The 15,176-nt window shown below is 49.1% G+C and overlaps 1 long non-coding RNA gene across 2 annotated transcripts in view; it reads left to right on the top strand.

Moving 5' to 3' along the window:
• The first annotated feature begins 1,647 nt into the window (after nucleotides 1-1,647).
• LOC141557322 (uncharacterized) overlaps nucleotides 1,648-15,176 on the top strand; it is a 22,005-nt gene continuing 8,476 nt past the window's right edge. Inside the window, exon 1 of one of the 2 annotated variants that reach the window (XR_012486765.1) lies at nucleotides 1,648-4,026. This is a non-coding gene — a long non-coding RNA (uncharacterized LOC141557322). Of the gene's footprint in view, nucleotides 12,949-15,176 lie in introns of both variants that reach the window. The other variant, XR_012486764.1, reaches the window with a different exon arrangement.

The raw sequence follows: 15,176 nt of genomic DNA, 5'->3' as shown, positions 1-15,176 counted from the left end.
TGTAATCTACAAAGTCTAGAGAGAGCACTATGAACTTATTTTTATTTGAACCTGTTCCTTCCTCTCCCTTCCACATCTACCTACCCAGCCTTCCAGTTTCTACCTCCTCCATCCAGTTCATGATGACTGCCCCTATAAAGGGCTTCTTACTGCCCTTATGTACCCTATGTATTTACCATGCAGTAAAAGTTATGTCAGAAATCAGAGGGAAGAAACATCTTCCTTCTTGGGATAGAGGTCTGGGGGATAGGAGAAGTGGGAAGGCTATGCCAGGTCAAGTGTAAGTTGTGTTGAAGTCTGCCAAGCTGGAAAGGCTTCAAGTCTGAGACAGCTCTAGAGGGATTGGAGATTGTGCTTGTGCCCTGACCTCCCGGGACATCCTAGCCAAATCCAAAGGAAGCTCACTGCCAGAGGATTGCTCACCGTGATAGCGGTATTTATAAATCCAGTGACACAAAGCATCTGGGGAGGGACTGGGAACCGTGGCAGAGGAGGGAGCACTCACTTGGATGAAGTTCTGGGTCCTTAAAGGATTAGCCTTGCCCTCCAACAGCACTTGGATTCAGCCAGATCCCTGTAAGATTGTTCATGGAATCGGGTCACACATTGCCCCGCCACCACTCCATTCTTTCACACCTATTCCTGCTGCCCAACTAGACCTCCACTTTTGTGCCCTGAATGCTTTTGGTGCAACCCACAACCTTCCCTGTATTCTCTCTTTCCTATGTGCATTAAACACAAGAAATCACTTTAAAGGAGTTAATAAAACATTTTAAATGTTAAATCTATGCTATAGTATATATCCTATAACATCACTAGATCCCAGATTAAGAAGCCACAGACTGGGAATCAGATGACCAGAATCCAGACAGACTTTGCTTTTGACCAATTGCATGACTTTGGGCAAGCCACTTCTGCCTTTGGGTTCAGATAGATGGCCTATCAGCTGTTCTTTTAATGCTGCAGAAAGCTAGCCCGGGATGAGGAATATCTGCCGAAGCAGACTGGTACCTCTGCAATTTGCTTTCTTAAGAGGCTTAGAAGCCAGAATGTACCAGAGATCAACCTTGGATCAGGCCTTCCTGACTGATGCCAGTTTTCTGCTACTACACCACAGATGCTTCCTCTGTTGATAATAACAGTGTGAATAATGCTGGATATTTTATATTACACAATTTATGATACATTTGATACAACCACCCTGAGATAAGTGCAATAGGCCTTAGACAATTTCAGCAGTAGGATTTAAATCTGAATCACTATTCCCAAGGCCGTTACTCTCCACTGCCCTGCACTTGCCTCTCCATTATCTAAGGTCCTTTCTAGCTCTGACAATCTGTTCTGTGACTCTTCACTGAGAGTGCAGCCTGGATTAATTTACACTTCCGTGTTTTTCTATAAAATGTACCCTACTTTTTTTTCCACTTCAAATCCTACCCTATCTTTCAGGGGTCATTTGAAGGCCTACCTCATACTAAATAGCTTCCCCTGACCCCAACTCGCAATGCTTGCTCCTTTCACTTTGTTTCTACCGGTCCATGCCACACTAAAGATCTCTCTCTTTTTTTTTTTTTCCCCTAAGGCTGGGGTTAAGTGACTTGCCCAGGGTCACACAGCTAGGAAGTGTTCAGTGTCTGAGAGCAGATTTGAACTCGGGTCCTCCTGAATTCAAGGCTGGTGCTCTGTCCACTGCACTACCTGGCTGCCCCTAAAAGAAGATTTCTTTACTGTGACTTGGCATGGAAGCCTGGGAATGGCCCTTCCGAGAAAGGAAGGCTGTGGGTCTGAGTTATCCATTCCAAGATGCCTCAGTGTCTCCTTCCCTTCCACAGCCAACTCCCTCAGCCTTCTGTTTTTCTCCATCACAGCCTTATAACAGTCATTCTTTTCCTATGAATGAAGCTTGTCTCCTCCCATGCCAGTGGAGGGGGAGAATAATAGTTTGCTGATAAAGCGATTTAAGACTAGACAATCAGCATCTGGAGATTTCTATGTGTGTAGCACTCAACACAATGGAGGCCCCCAAGCAGGCTGGCTTTTCCCATTTATAGAAACTGAGCCCCACAGAAGTTGTGTTTACCAAGAACATAGTTTAAAAAACTGGCCACTGAGCATTCAGTCCAGATAAAGGACTTTGAGAGGTGGAGGGCAAGGGGTGACTACATGATCACCACGAGTTTTCGACTTTGATGTTCTGTATTCCAAGGGCCCCTCCAGGTTTGATACATCTTCTGACATTGTGTGTGCAAGTAATGGGGTCCTGGGAAGAGGTCTGGATTTGAATTCCTGCTCGGCCACTCACTAGTTTTGTGATCTTAGTTACCTGGAACTGTCCTGAGTCCCACTTTCCTCATCTGGAAAACTAAATGATTGAAAAAAAGATGGTAAAGGGCCAGTGGATAGAGCACCAGCCCTGAAGTCAGGAGGACCCGAGTTCAAATCTAGCCTCAGACACTTAACACTTCCTAGCTGTGTGACCCTGGGCAAGTCACTTAATCCCAGCCTCAGGGGGGAGGAAAAAAAAGATGGTAAAACCCCAAAGCTGGGAAGAAAGGAGAGTTTGGTGGTTCCAAGGGCCCTGGCAGCTCTGACCTTCCGGCCCCCCTATTCCCGATGCCTACCTCCCCCAGAACCGGGGAGATACTGGGAGGGAGGAAGGTCATGGGGTTGGGTTGTCCCCCACCCCTCGGCCTCGAGGCCAAAACTTGCCCAGTTCCCGAGAGTGCTTCGGGGAAACCGGCTGTATCCTGCCCTAGGGGAGGGGAGGGACAGGATGGAATAGGACTGGGCGAGGCTAGGTTCAGGAACCCGAGATGTCCTGCAAAAAAAAAAAAAAAAAAAGCAGCTCCCTCTAGCCTGAGCCCTTGAATGTCTCTCTCCCCTCCCCCCCTTCCCCAGCTTCCTTTCCCCACCACAGCCGCACACCTGGCCTCCTTACAGGCGGCCCGGCAGCTCCCCGCGCGGCGCCCCCCTCCTCCCCCTTCCCGCCCCCGCCCCAGCCTGGCTCCAGTGAGTCTGGGCAGCTGCGGGGACCGCCTTCCTTCGCCCCGTGGGGTCCGCCAGATGGGAAAGCCGGCGGGCTGGGGAGGAAACTGCCCAGCGACTCGTGCAGGAAATCTCGGGGTGGCCCTCCCGGCAGCGAGGAATGCGGCTCCGCCAGCAGGAGGGGGAGCCGGGCAGAGGCCGCTGGAAGGCTTTCCAGGGGGGGGGCAGCACATCTCCCCCCCTTCTCCTGCCTCCCCATTCCTTAGAATATACGGGACAGTGTTAGAGCATGAAAAGAATGTTTAAAGGAGGACGCAGGAGCTAGAAAGGGCTTTCGAACGTTGAATGACTCCCTAGGATGTCTGGGTGCGAGCCCCATCTCTTTGGGGTCTGTCCTTTGCCCCTCACATTTGAGCTTGCAGTTATAACGATTTCGTTTGTGTGCTCCGCATTGAAAGCCCCCTGAGGTCAGGAACTAAATTGTTTTGGTTTGGATTTGTTGTTTTTTCCCTTTCCTAAGCTAAGTGTGGGGCTTTGCACATGGTCTCACTTGATAAATATTTGTTCAACTGAATGAGAAGGTACCTCAGAACCCAGGATGGAAGAGCAGGAAGGGACCGTCTACTTCAACCTTAGTGAGAAAAGGAAGGAGTGACTTTGCCCACAGCCAAAGAGCAAAGGAATGACAGCTGAGAAGAGGCTCCAAGGCTCCTGCCAGGCCAGCTTTCTCTCCACTGTAACCCAGCAGCATCGAGCTCTTGGACTTTCTTGGGCAAGATCATCAGGTCCCTTCTAGCTCTTTAGACTTGAAATCTCCTTGGGCCTCTCCATTCTCAAATTTCCCCTGTCCCCTCACGTTCCCTTTCATCCTTTGTGGTCCCCCACTCCTCTGCCCCCAAGCCCAAGAGTAGTATCTTCACTTTATAATGATCCCTTCCAGGTCTCTTTTCAGGACAGTGTGGAACAATGGATTCATCCCTGCTTATCCAAGGAAGAAGCTAGTGACTGCTCACCCAGGCCTTTTACTCCCCACCCGCCCAGGTAGATTTTTGAGAAATTAATGGCTTTTATTATCAATTCCTCCCCTTCCTTCTACTTCTTCTATCCATTATATTGGATCCACTTTTCAACTTGCACTTGAGGATTTGTGAGGATGCTGGTGATACCCTCAGGAGTTGAGGGCCTGCACAGGGAAAATTAGCACAGAAGTACCTACTGAAATCTGGCTGGACCAGGAGTCCTCCACCCAGCCTTCACATGGTTGGTTATTCACTCAGCTAACATTTGCTGAGCTTCCTGTGTGCCCATTCTGAGCTAGATGCTAGAAGAGACAGATGCATACAACACTTTATTCCTCTCCTCACAAAACTCATCATCTAATTAGAGAAACTACATATATGTAAATCATTATAATACAACAAAAACATGATTAAAAAAAAAAAAAGATCTGGGTTTAAATCAGATTTATGCTACTTAATTACTACCAGAGTGATCTTAGGTCAATCACTTCTCTAATTTCTTCTTCCTTAAAATAAGAGGTTTACCTATTTTAAAGTACATTTTAATTTTCCTAGGCCTAGGTAATTTCCAAAGCTTCTTCCAGCCTCAAATCCTAAAAAAAAAAAATCTATTTAATTTTTTTTTTAAAAAGAGTGTAAATAGCTGTTTTGTTGAATAATGACTCTCCAATCACTGAAGTATTCCTGCAGAGGCTGCCTGGGCATTTCATTTCAACAAACATTGAGTGCCTTTTCAGTGCAGGACACTGGTCCACCCTTTTGCAAGAAGTTTTTCCCAGTCTTCTTAAATTTAGTGTCTTCCTTCTTGAAATTAGGCCTAATTTGTCATGTACAGATCTTGTTAATCCATAGTGTTATCTCCTCAATTACTATGAGCTCCTAGAGAGCAGGGACTGTTTTTCTGCCTTTCATTATATCTCAAACCCAAGCACAGTGCCTGGCATATAATAAGTATTTAATAAGTGCTATTTGACTAAATGACTGACTGGATTTACAAAAACAGATTAAAACAGTTTCTTCCCTTAAGAAGCTTATATATTTTTTTTAAAAGGTATTTTGTAGCTATCTTTTCTTTTATATCTCCTTCAGTTCTAAAGATGTTCCCCTTTCCTCTACCCAGAGATTCATACTACTGCATCAAGAGAGTGACAATATGTGCAATATTCCAAATATTGGAATTTGTCCTACCTACCTCTGCAAAGAAAATGGGATGGGACATTTTCTCATTTCTTTGGGGACAAGCTTAATTCCCAAGCTTTATTCCCCAGCATCCAGTTCAGTTTTTGTTTGTTTGTTTGTTTTTGTTTTTTTATTCTTATTTCCTTTCCCCATAGTCATGAATAGTGTTCCTGACTCTGCTTCCTTTACTCTGCATCAGTACTTCTAAATCTTGTACTTGGAATTCTTCATTGTCATTGCTTCTTACAGTCTAGCAATGTTCCATTCTATGAACATATCACAATTTTTGTAGCCATCCCACAATTGGTGGGCATCTGCTTTTGCTTAATGCAGATCTGATCTGCATTTGGATCTGATCCTTTGGAAAGCAAGAGTCTCACATGAAAGTTTGGACTAGGATTGATGATGATGATGACTTCCAACTCTGACAGTCCATATTGTAAGGTTCCTTCCAGTTCTGACATCCCCTGTTCTAAGACCCCTTCTATTTCTGACGTGGTGTGCTCTATGATGCTGCAATCTCTTGCCTTCAGGATCCTGAAGCCTGGTACCAGGAATGGGGATTCATGATCACCAAGGCAGAGCAGAGAAGAAAGCCTAAATCTGAACATAGGAAACCTGAGTTCTATTTTCAGTTCTGTTCCTTGTCAGAGCCATAGCTAGGGATTTTTTTTAAACATATTGGGCCCCAGTACAAAAGAGAGTTTGACCATTGGATATAGCCATAGCCATAGTAGGACAGTCTGGTCCACACTTCCAGTGGAGGGTAGGGAAAACAGTCTGGATGCAGAAAGCCCCAGGAAAGGCCTGCCCCCCAGAAGGTCTCTGGGAGATGCTGGCCTGAGGCAAAGCTAGTAGAAAGATGTCTTGGCCTAAGCACAAACTGTGAAAAGACTAGAAGGTATGAGAATGGAGGTCTCTGGATCACCAGGTAGGAAGCATGCTTCTGCCCCCCTGGAACAAAGCCACAGTCCTAGTCCTAATAGCCTCATCTATGAGAGTCAAACTCTATAATCTGTAGGGCAGCCATTCTTGATCTTCTGACATTCAGAAAATACTTAAAAACATTCCTTAGAACCACCTGAATGGGGAGACTGAAAAGGGCCTGATCAAGGAGGGCTCTAGAAAGGTGGGCAGCTGGAGGAATTGATTGTATCCTTGTCTCTACCCCTGCTACCCTGCATGTTTTTGAGTACATCCTTTTCATAATTTATAATCTGTCAAGTGCCAGGAAACAGTGAACTATTATTACTAAAAATTATGTTTTGAAATTTGCCTTTTACCTCCTAGGCACTCATTCTTATAATAGGATCCCATCAGCTTGACCCTGAGTATAGCCCTTGCAAGGATAACTCCAGTCTCCAGTCCAGTTCTCTAGAAGAATTGGGGGAAAGGCTAGGGACAAGGTGTCAGGGTCCCAGGGTCCCTCGTCCTGAGTCTTATCTTCCTCTCCCATAAGCTATTCAAGGAGTCCTCATTGGGCAGAAGCAAGGTTAGGAGACTCAGACCAAGTCAGAGCTGACAGCCAGCCTAAGGAAGAACTGGGAGCTGCCTTTAATCTCAGGAAGGGCTGGCCGGCTCCAGCCAGTCTGGGCAGTGGCTGATGAAGCCCAGAGGAAGGGAAAAGGAAGTTAACTTGACAAAATGGTAGTAGGGAGGGTGAGGAATTGGGGGGAAGGCCCCCTTCCTCATCCTCCCACCTCTATCCTTCTCAGTCTTCCAAGTGAGCCCAGGGGCCTAGTTTGGGGACCCAGCTTTATGCTTGACCTGAATACCTAGAGTACTCAAGGGTATATAGTAGTCCCGTGAGGTAGGGAGAGTAACTTATCATTGTCCCCATTTTACATATTAAAACCATAAGGCCTAAGGAGAAATGACTTTTTCGAGGTCTTACATGAGGTTAGTGACCCAGTCTAGCCTAAAACTTTGAAGCCAACTCACAAATCAGAGTTATTTGCTGTATTCTGCACTGACTCACATTCCCTAGTTTCTTTTGAAAGAAGAAGCTGGATAGCACAGTGGATAGAGCACTACTCCTAGAGTCAGGGGGACCTGAGTTCAAATGTGACCTCAGACACTTAACTTATTAGCTGTGTGACCCTGGGAGAGTCACTTCACCCCAATTGTCTCTCCCCCCCAAAATAAAGAAAGATGGATTGTTCTGAGGAGGGATCCCACACAGCACAAAGGAGGAGGTCCCAAAAAGTAGTAGGACCATTGGTCTAACAAAACCTGGGATAGTCATGACTTTCAGCCTTGGTTTCACAGTGTTCCCCACTACCAGCAGCGGAACATTGTTATGAGGAAAATACTTGGAAACTTGCGAGTTCTACAGCTAAAGGAAATGTTATAATGCTATTATTGTCCTTATTTAATGATGAGAACCCATTCAGATTAGGATGGGCTAATGAGATCAGGCTGAGTTCAAGACCCAGCTTTTCCTCAAGAAGGACTGTGTGTGCCGAGTGTTAGCAGGGAGGGGCCAGGAGGCTGTGGAGACGGAACCCCTGGCCAGGTCTGCCAAGGCCAGGGAGAGAGCGGGTTCTGGGCCTATGAGAGCACGATTCCAATTTGTTCAGAGCCCAGGGAAGCCCTGCCTGTTGCAAAGTGGCCTTTGGGTGAGGCTCAGGACCTCCGGGCTGGCATTCTCTTCCCTCTCTTCTCTCTCAGCCACCAATCTCATTTCTGCTCCATACCCTAGACTCTTCGAAGGCAGCTGGAAAAAAAGAGGTGAATTTACGAGAACATTCGTCCCAACCCTGCCCTCCACATCACTTCCTGACCAGAGACACATAGGCGTAGACTCCTAGGGTCTCTGAACCAAGAAGGGCCTCCAGAGTTCACCAACCCAGCCTTCTGCTGGCATGGAGGAAACATTACCTCCCAAGGCCCGCTCTGGGACCCTTCGAGTTGGGAGGTAGGCTAGAACCTGTTTCCTTATAAATTTTCCCTCAGTAAACCCAACTCCGCCTTCTGGGGACCAAGCAGCACAAACCTCATCCCCCTCCCTGTACAAGACCTTCAGATATTTGAAGGCAGGACATCCCTCAGAGATAAATGGCTCTAGTCTTGACTTCTCTGTCTGAATGCCTTTAGTCCGTTTGCTCTGGAAGCCTGTTCTCCAGGCCTCTATCTTGTCCACTCTCCCCTACCTCATTCCCTCCTTGTCAGTCAGAGGCCCTCCTAAAACATAGTGCCCTGAACTTGATCAAAGCATGTGAAGGGAGAAATCCTTCCCATCCTCATTTCAGACCCAAATTTGTATATTTTGAGACACACAGTGCTCCAGCTAGCTGGTGGAGGGAAATATGTCCATAGGCACATCTTTGAACGTCAGTACGCAGATATAGCCAGCACCAGCAGTCAGCACGCCCAGCCTGCAGAAGCTCAGGCACTCACGCGTCCAGGACTTACACACCTGATAGCTGACAAGGCTTTCTCAGATACATACGAAGTCAGAGTCTGTCTCTCTCACACACACACACACACACACACACACACACACACACACTCACACATACACACACACTCACACTTCACACTAATGAACTAACTGAGCTGAGCTGACACCCGGGAAGCTACCTTTATCAGGATTCCCCTCCCCCCTAATCCCTTGCTAGAAAAAAAGGGAGCAGGGCCTCTTTAGCTCCATTCCCTCACAAAAGGGAGGAGGGGGGAAGGGGATGATGTCCCTCAGCTTTGTCATGCTAAGGGCTTCTGGAGAGAAAGACCCAAAAGCTACATCTGCATGAGAAGGAGTCTCAACATCTGAGCTTTATTCCCTTCCCACCCCCACCCCCATCCCCTTCCTTTCCTCTCTTCCCTGGGATTAACTGTTACTGGGGGATTCCCAGAGCTGCTCCTGAGGTACCCAGTCTCCCCTCCCCCTCACACACACTGGGTTGGACGGTTATGGTCATGGTTGTCAAAATCATAGAACATGGGATGCTGTAAGGCTAGAAGAGTGACTGGTCCAGAATAACATGGGAAATCAGTGACTCTTAGGTCTCCAAATCCTTTCCACTGCCCCTTGGCAGTTTCCCAGGTAATGGCAGAGCTGGAACCAAGACACAAATCTCCTGTCTGCCAGGCTCAGGGACCTTCACTACAACAGACAGCTGGAGTGTGTGGAGGGTTCGGGGCACCCTACCCCCATGGCTGGAGAGAGGACGGCCAAAGCACATCATCTTCTGAGAGTGCACCAGGAGCATTTCAGTGTGACAAATATCCATTAAGCATATCACACATGCTGGAAGCTGTGCTGTGAGCAACAGGAGAGACTTTAGATCTCAATTCCTCCTCTAAAAAATGTGACAGGCGTAGACACTCGGAACTGTTCCAGCTGCATCAGTCCATGTTGTCCTAGGTTCTGAAGTCCCCGTGTTCTGAGATTCTTCCCAACTCTAATATTCTAGATGCCAAGATCTCAATCACATCCGCCATCCTGAGTTCTAAGTACTCCCAGGTTGGAGGAAGAGATTGGAAACTGTGAGAAGAAAAGAAAAGGGAAAGGATCAGTTGTAGGAAATGAAGATGTTTAGCCTGGGGTAGAGAAGACTTCCAGAGGCGCAGGGGAGCTGTCTGCAAGTCTGTAAAAAACTGTTCTGTGGAAGAGGGATTAAATTTGTTCAGTTTAGCCCCAGAGGGCAGAGCTAGGATCTGGCTGGAAAGGGATTGAGAAGTAGATTTCAGCTCAATTAATTAACATAGCCTCCCTAAATTAGGGCTTCCCCCAGGTGGAATGGACTACCCAGGAATGCTGGGGCCTCCTATTGCTGGAAGGTTTCAGGCCTCTGGATAGCCATTTGCTTGGGATGCTGCTATACAAGTCCTCATCAATTGTGAGTAGATATGGATCTCAAAGGAGATGTTTATAAAGTGCTTAGCACAGTGCCTGGCACATAGTGGGTGTGAAATAAATGCTTATTCCCTCTGAGGTTTCTTCAATTCTCAAGTTTGTTGATTCAATGGCCTAACCCCCTGTGTTTGCCACTGTGGAGGACATCAAAGGAAGAGGTCAGCTCCCTGGCCAGGGGAACTCTTGAGAGACACAGAGAAACAGAAATCAAGCTAGGCCGGAATGTGAGGTTCAGACAATGGAGCGGGGCTAGAGGACATCAGAGCAGAAAAAGCAGCCAGGGAAAGCTCCCTTAAGGAGGGAATACCTAATTGAGAGGTTGGAGGAACTTGAAATCTAAGGATGTGATGCAGGTGACACAATTTGAGTCAAAAGCAACTCATGCTAGTGAAAGTTTAACAACAAGCTCTCAAGAAGAGGATGTTAGAAACTTTTACATTTAACCTGCAGTATTAACATTCTCACTTTCTTAAATCGAGCTAATCAACAAAACAATAAATCAAGCTCTCATTTGTAGTGTTTGCAGATTTCCAATAAATGCTCACACTGAAAAATTTAACAATCAGCTGAGAACCAGTTCCTATCAGCCCCAAGCTTCAGGGGTAATAAGAGGTAGTTGGGTGTTACAAGTGGATGGAGTGGTAGGTGGGGATTAAGGAAGATCTAAATTCAAATGCAACCTCAGACACTTAATAACTATGTGACGTGAAACAAGCCACTTAGCTTCTGTCTGCCTCAGTTTCTTCACCTGTAAAACAGGAATAATAGCACCTTCCTCCCAGATCCCACCTGAGAACCAAATGAGATCATTGTAAAGTGCTCAGCATAGTGCACGGCAAATACTGGCTTTATTATTATTACTGTTGAAGTAAGGTTCTATACGTCCTTGACTGAGAAATAAGCAATAAGAGCAGCAATTCCGTGTTAGAAATCAAAGGCCTTAAGGGTGGAGCAGCCAGGTCTGGCAAATGAGATCTTGCGGCCTTTGGATTTGTGGCTTCATTTCATTGTCTCCTTCTGTTTGTTTCTGGGTCTGTTCTTCTCTTTTTGTCTGTCCCTCAGGTGATTTTTTTTCTCTCTCCATTTCTTTTTCTCTCCCTATCAGTCTTCAGTCTCTCTTTCTAGCTTCTCTCTCACTCAGTGTCTCTATTTTCTTCTTCCCTACTTCCTCACCTCCCCAGCCAGGCAGAGTCCTGATGAGCAGCAAGTTTTGAGTTCTGTCTCCTAGAATTGGGGAGCAGAGCCTCTCAAAGGACCCACAGCCCTGGGCTGAACAAGGGAGATCATAGGCAAGTTAGGCCCCAAGATCCCTGTGTGGTCTGCCGGGCCCTGGGAACCCTCTGTAGTCCCAGCCTGGCCCCTTTGATATCGGGGAGAGCGGCTCCCAGCCACTCAAAGGGGCTACTCAGGCTGTGTCCCCCCGCCCAGCTTAGCCCCAGCCCCAACACCATATGGCTGGGACAGTGTTACCGGCCTGGCCTCCCCTTTCCCAGAATTCACATGGTAATGAAGGCATTTGTCTTGGCCAGAGACACCAAAGCCTGGGCCAGTCCGAGCTTCAGAGAAGGAACAGGGATCCTGCCATCCACCGCCCCCCCCTTCCAGCCTTTGCCACACAATGGCCCCCAAAGTACAACCACCTGTTTGATTATCCCACGGGGAATAATGGAGAGCAAAGGGAATTCAATGCTCTCCCCAGCCTCAGTCCCTTTCTCCTGCTGGCCTCCTGGCTTGCCATGGCTTTGAAGCCCCCCAGGGAGAGAGATGGGGGGAAGGGGGGTATGGGACAGACAGAGACTCTAGACCCTATGACAGGATTAAATTTCTCCCTTCTTTGCCCACTGATCTGGCCCCTCCTCTGCTCCAGAAAACCCTGGACCTGCAGACTTGGAGCTGCAGAGCCTGGGTTCAGGATCCTGGTTTAAGAAAAAGTATCTTGCCTAGAGACAACCCCCCATCAGGAGAGGGGCTCTGAGCCTTCTTTTTGCACTACCTCATGATCTTTCGTGGTTCTACCTTCCAACTCACCCCGCCACCCCAAGGGCAAAGAAGCACACCAGACCCAGCACACAAGCCCTTGCTAGTGTATGGAGTGAAAATGACTTCGGTTGGGGGTCCGGAGACTTGGGAGCTGGGGCTGGGCTGGTCAGCACTGACTGTTGTGTAAGTCTGTGCATGCCCCCTTCCCATCTCTCTGGTCCTCACTGGTGTAATGGGGACCCTTCCTAAGAAACCTCCTGGGAATTAAGGAGAGGATGGCCCCTGGGCTGGCAAATTGATCCCAGTGGGGGAGAGGGCCCCTTGGGGGATGGCCTATGGCCTTAGGGTCATGAGCTTTGACCTTGGGCTAATGAGAGCTTCCAGAAGACTCAGACCAGGGAAAGCTAAGTGGGCCTGAGCTGAGCTGGGACCTGGGTTGTGGCGTCCCCTTCCCCCTCCTTTCCTCTTAGCTTATCCTACACTGAAAGACATTCCTACGTACGATCTCTCTGCCTAACCAACCTCAAAAGAGGGCCAGCCCCCGCCCATTGGACAGCAGATGGGGCCCACTTGCTGCTGCTTCCAGCTCGTGGGAACGGGAGAGGCACCCACTGTATGCTGCGCAGGCTAGGGGGTTGGGGCTGGAGACTGAGAATAGCCACCAGGGCTGCTCACCCTGGGAACAGCCCCTGGGAATGGTGTGGACAGATGGGATGGGGCCAGCAGATGGGTGCAGGGGGCCAGGCCCCAGGCAGGAATATAGCTCCAACCAGATGTTCATGTCCAGATGTTCATGAGAGGAGGGGGAATCTCTCTGGGAAAAAAAAAAAATTATTTCTCCCTGACCCCCGAGGCTGCCTGGGAGTGCCCAGTATCCCAGCCTCCTAGGAGTAGAGCGAATCCCAGGGTCCTGAGAAGGGCAAGCAGGTAAGAATACTTCCAGGCGCTGAAGTTTTCTCAGTGATCAGAGACTTATTTCCCAGAGGAATCCAATGGCTCAGTAAAATGAATCTGAAGCAGTTGGGAGAGCACAGAGTTAAGAATCATAAAGAAGAGGATTGAAGTTGCCTAGTCGAAGGGGAATCTGGCTCTCCAGGAAGCCTCAAGACTAGGAGGCTAAGTGGGAATTGAATTAATTACCTTTCTCTCCAGAGAAGTGGGGCAGGTAGAATTAGAAAGAAGGGAAAGAATAAGGGGAGAGGGGAAATGGAGGGAAGATGGAGTAAAGGGGAACAAGATAAGAGGGAAGAGAGATGGGAAAAGTGAGAGAAAGAGGAAAGGTGATGATTATCTTATCTTCCAGAGAAGTGGGGCAGGTAGAATTAGAAAGAAGGGAAAGAATAAGGGGAGAGGGGAAATGGAGGGAAGATGGAGTAAAGGGGAACAAGATAAGAGGGAAGAGAGATGGGAAAAGTGAGAGAAAGAGGAAAGGTGATGATTATCTTATCTTCCAGAGAAGTGGGGCAGGTAGAATTAGAAAGAAGGGAAAGAATAAGGGGAGAGGGGAAATGGAGGGAAGATGGAATAAAGGGGAACAAGATAAGAGAAATGGAAAAAGAGAGATGGGAAAATGGAGAGGAAGAGGAGGAGTGATGGGAAAAGTGAGAGAAAGGGGAAGTATGATGAGGAAGTACTGGAGGAGAGGTCAAGGAGGGGCTGTAGGGAAAGGGTGGCCAGTAAAACCAGGTAACCTTCAGGAAGTGGGTCAAACTCTCCCCTGGCATTCCCCCAGCCCGGCCCAAGGCTGGAAGTGGGTTTATCCCTCCGAACACCTGCCTGGCCCGGCTCCACCCCAAGCCCTGGGCCAGGGTAGGACTGGCAGGTGAAGGCTGGGCTGGCTGCTCTTCCGGGTGAGGAGGAATTGGGTAATGAAGAAGGCTCGAGCTCTGCAGCCCTGGCCAGAAGACTTCCCTGGAGGGAGCTTGCAGCCCAACATGCCCAGAGATGTGGCATGTCACCCACCCGCCCCCAGGCCTCCTCCCCGCCCCCAGTTTTGCTTCTGGAGCAAAAGTAGAGCACGAGGTGACTTTCCTGTGCAAACCTTAGGGCATGTGTCTATCTGTCTGTGTGTGTTTGTGGCCAAGGAGGAAGAGAAGGCAGGATGCCGGGTGTGTTGGGAGATTGAGGTGTGACCTAGGAGGCAGGGGCAGTGGGGGTGAGTGGGGAGGGGCGGGAAGAGGGTGTGGGCTGGTCCCAGAGGGGGGCTAGCCTGGGGCAGGGGTAGGGTGGTGCTGGTGAGAGCTGCCGAATCATCCAGTTCCCCAGATTTCCAGAGCCCCCAGGGCAGGTGGAAGCCAGGTGTGGGGAGGCCTGTGAATCAGGCCAGTGGGGGAGGCTCTATCTCCGAGCTCTGGAGGGATAGGCCAGGGGCTGGGAGCCAGGTGGGACGTGGAGGAGGGAGGAAAAGAGCTCTGGGAAGGGGAATGATCACAAAATGGCAGATCTAGGAGGGGCTACGTAGTCCAGTCCTGCCACAGCACAGGAGGAGGAAAGCCTCGTCCAGGGAGCAGAAGTGACACCGGGAGTGACAGGGAGAGGCAGGACTTGAACCCACATCTTGATCCTAGCCCACAACCCTTTTCACCACTCCCTCCCAGTCCTATCATTCCACATTCTAAGATCCCTCCCCGGCCCTGACCCGCAAGCTTCTGGGGCTCCTTCTCACACTAGCACCCTGTGTTCTGCTGCCCTATTTACTGGAACTAGCGGGAGAAGCTGGTGTGGGGAGGGGGATGCTCCCCATCTGGTCCCTGCCTCATCATCTGTAACAGCAGAGGCTGGGCCTGGTCGGCCGGGCCTTTAGGGAGGGCCCAAGAAGAACAATGGGAGATCAGTGCAGGGGCTTGTGGGAGGGAGGCCCAGGCTGGAGCCCGGCTGTCTAGGACTCCCCAGTCCAACCTCCCCCTGGCTTTGTTCAGCTGCCGAGGCTATCAATACTTCCTGTGTCGGCCAACAATACCTCTGCACAGCTGGGGCCACTGCCTGCAGAGGGGTTACCAGGCCACACAGTCAGGGGAGGGGAGGAGGGGGAGGGAGCAGGGAGCTTGCTTCTGGTCCCAGGCTCCTTGGCTCCCTTTCCCCACAGGCCAGAAGGAAGGCGGGCAGCTGGGGCAGGGGAAGCAAAGGGGCCTGGCTCTCTGGGCCTTAAAGTTGGG

This window comes from Sminthopsis crassicaudata, chromosome 2 (assembly GCF_048593235.1).
Source record: "Sminthopsis crassicaudata isolate SCR6 chromosome 2, ASM4859323v1, whole genome shotgun sequence".
Taxonomy (NCBI): Eukaryota; Metazoa; Chordata; class Mammalia; order Dasyuromorphia; family Dasyuridae; genus Sminthopsis; species Sminthopsis crassicaudata.
Note: the sequence above shows the minus strand (reverse complement) of the source record. Positions and strands in the feature narration are given on the sequence as shown.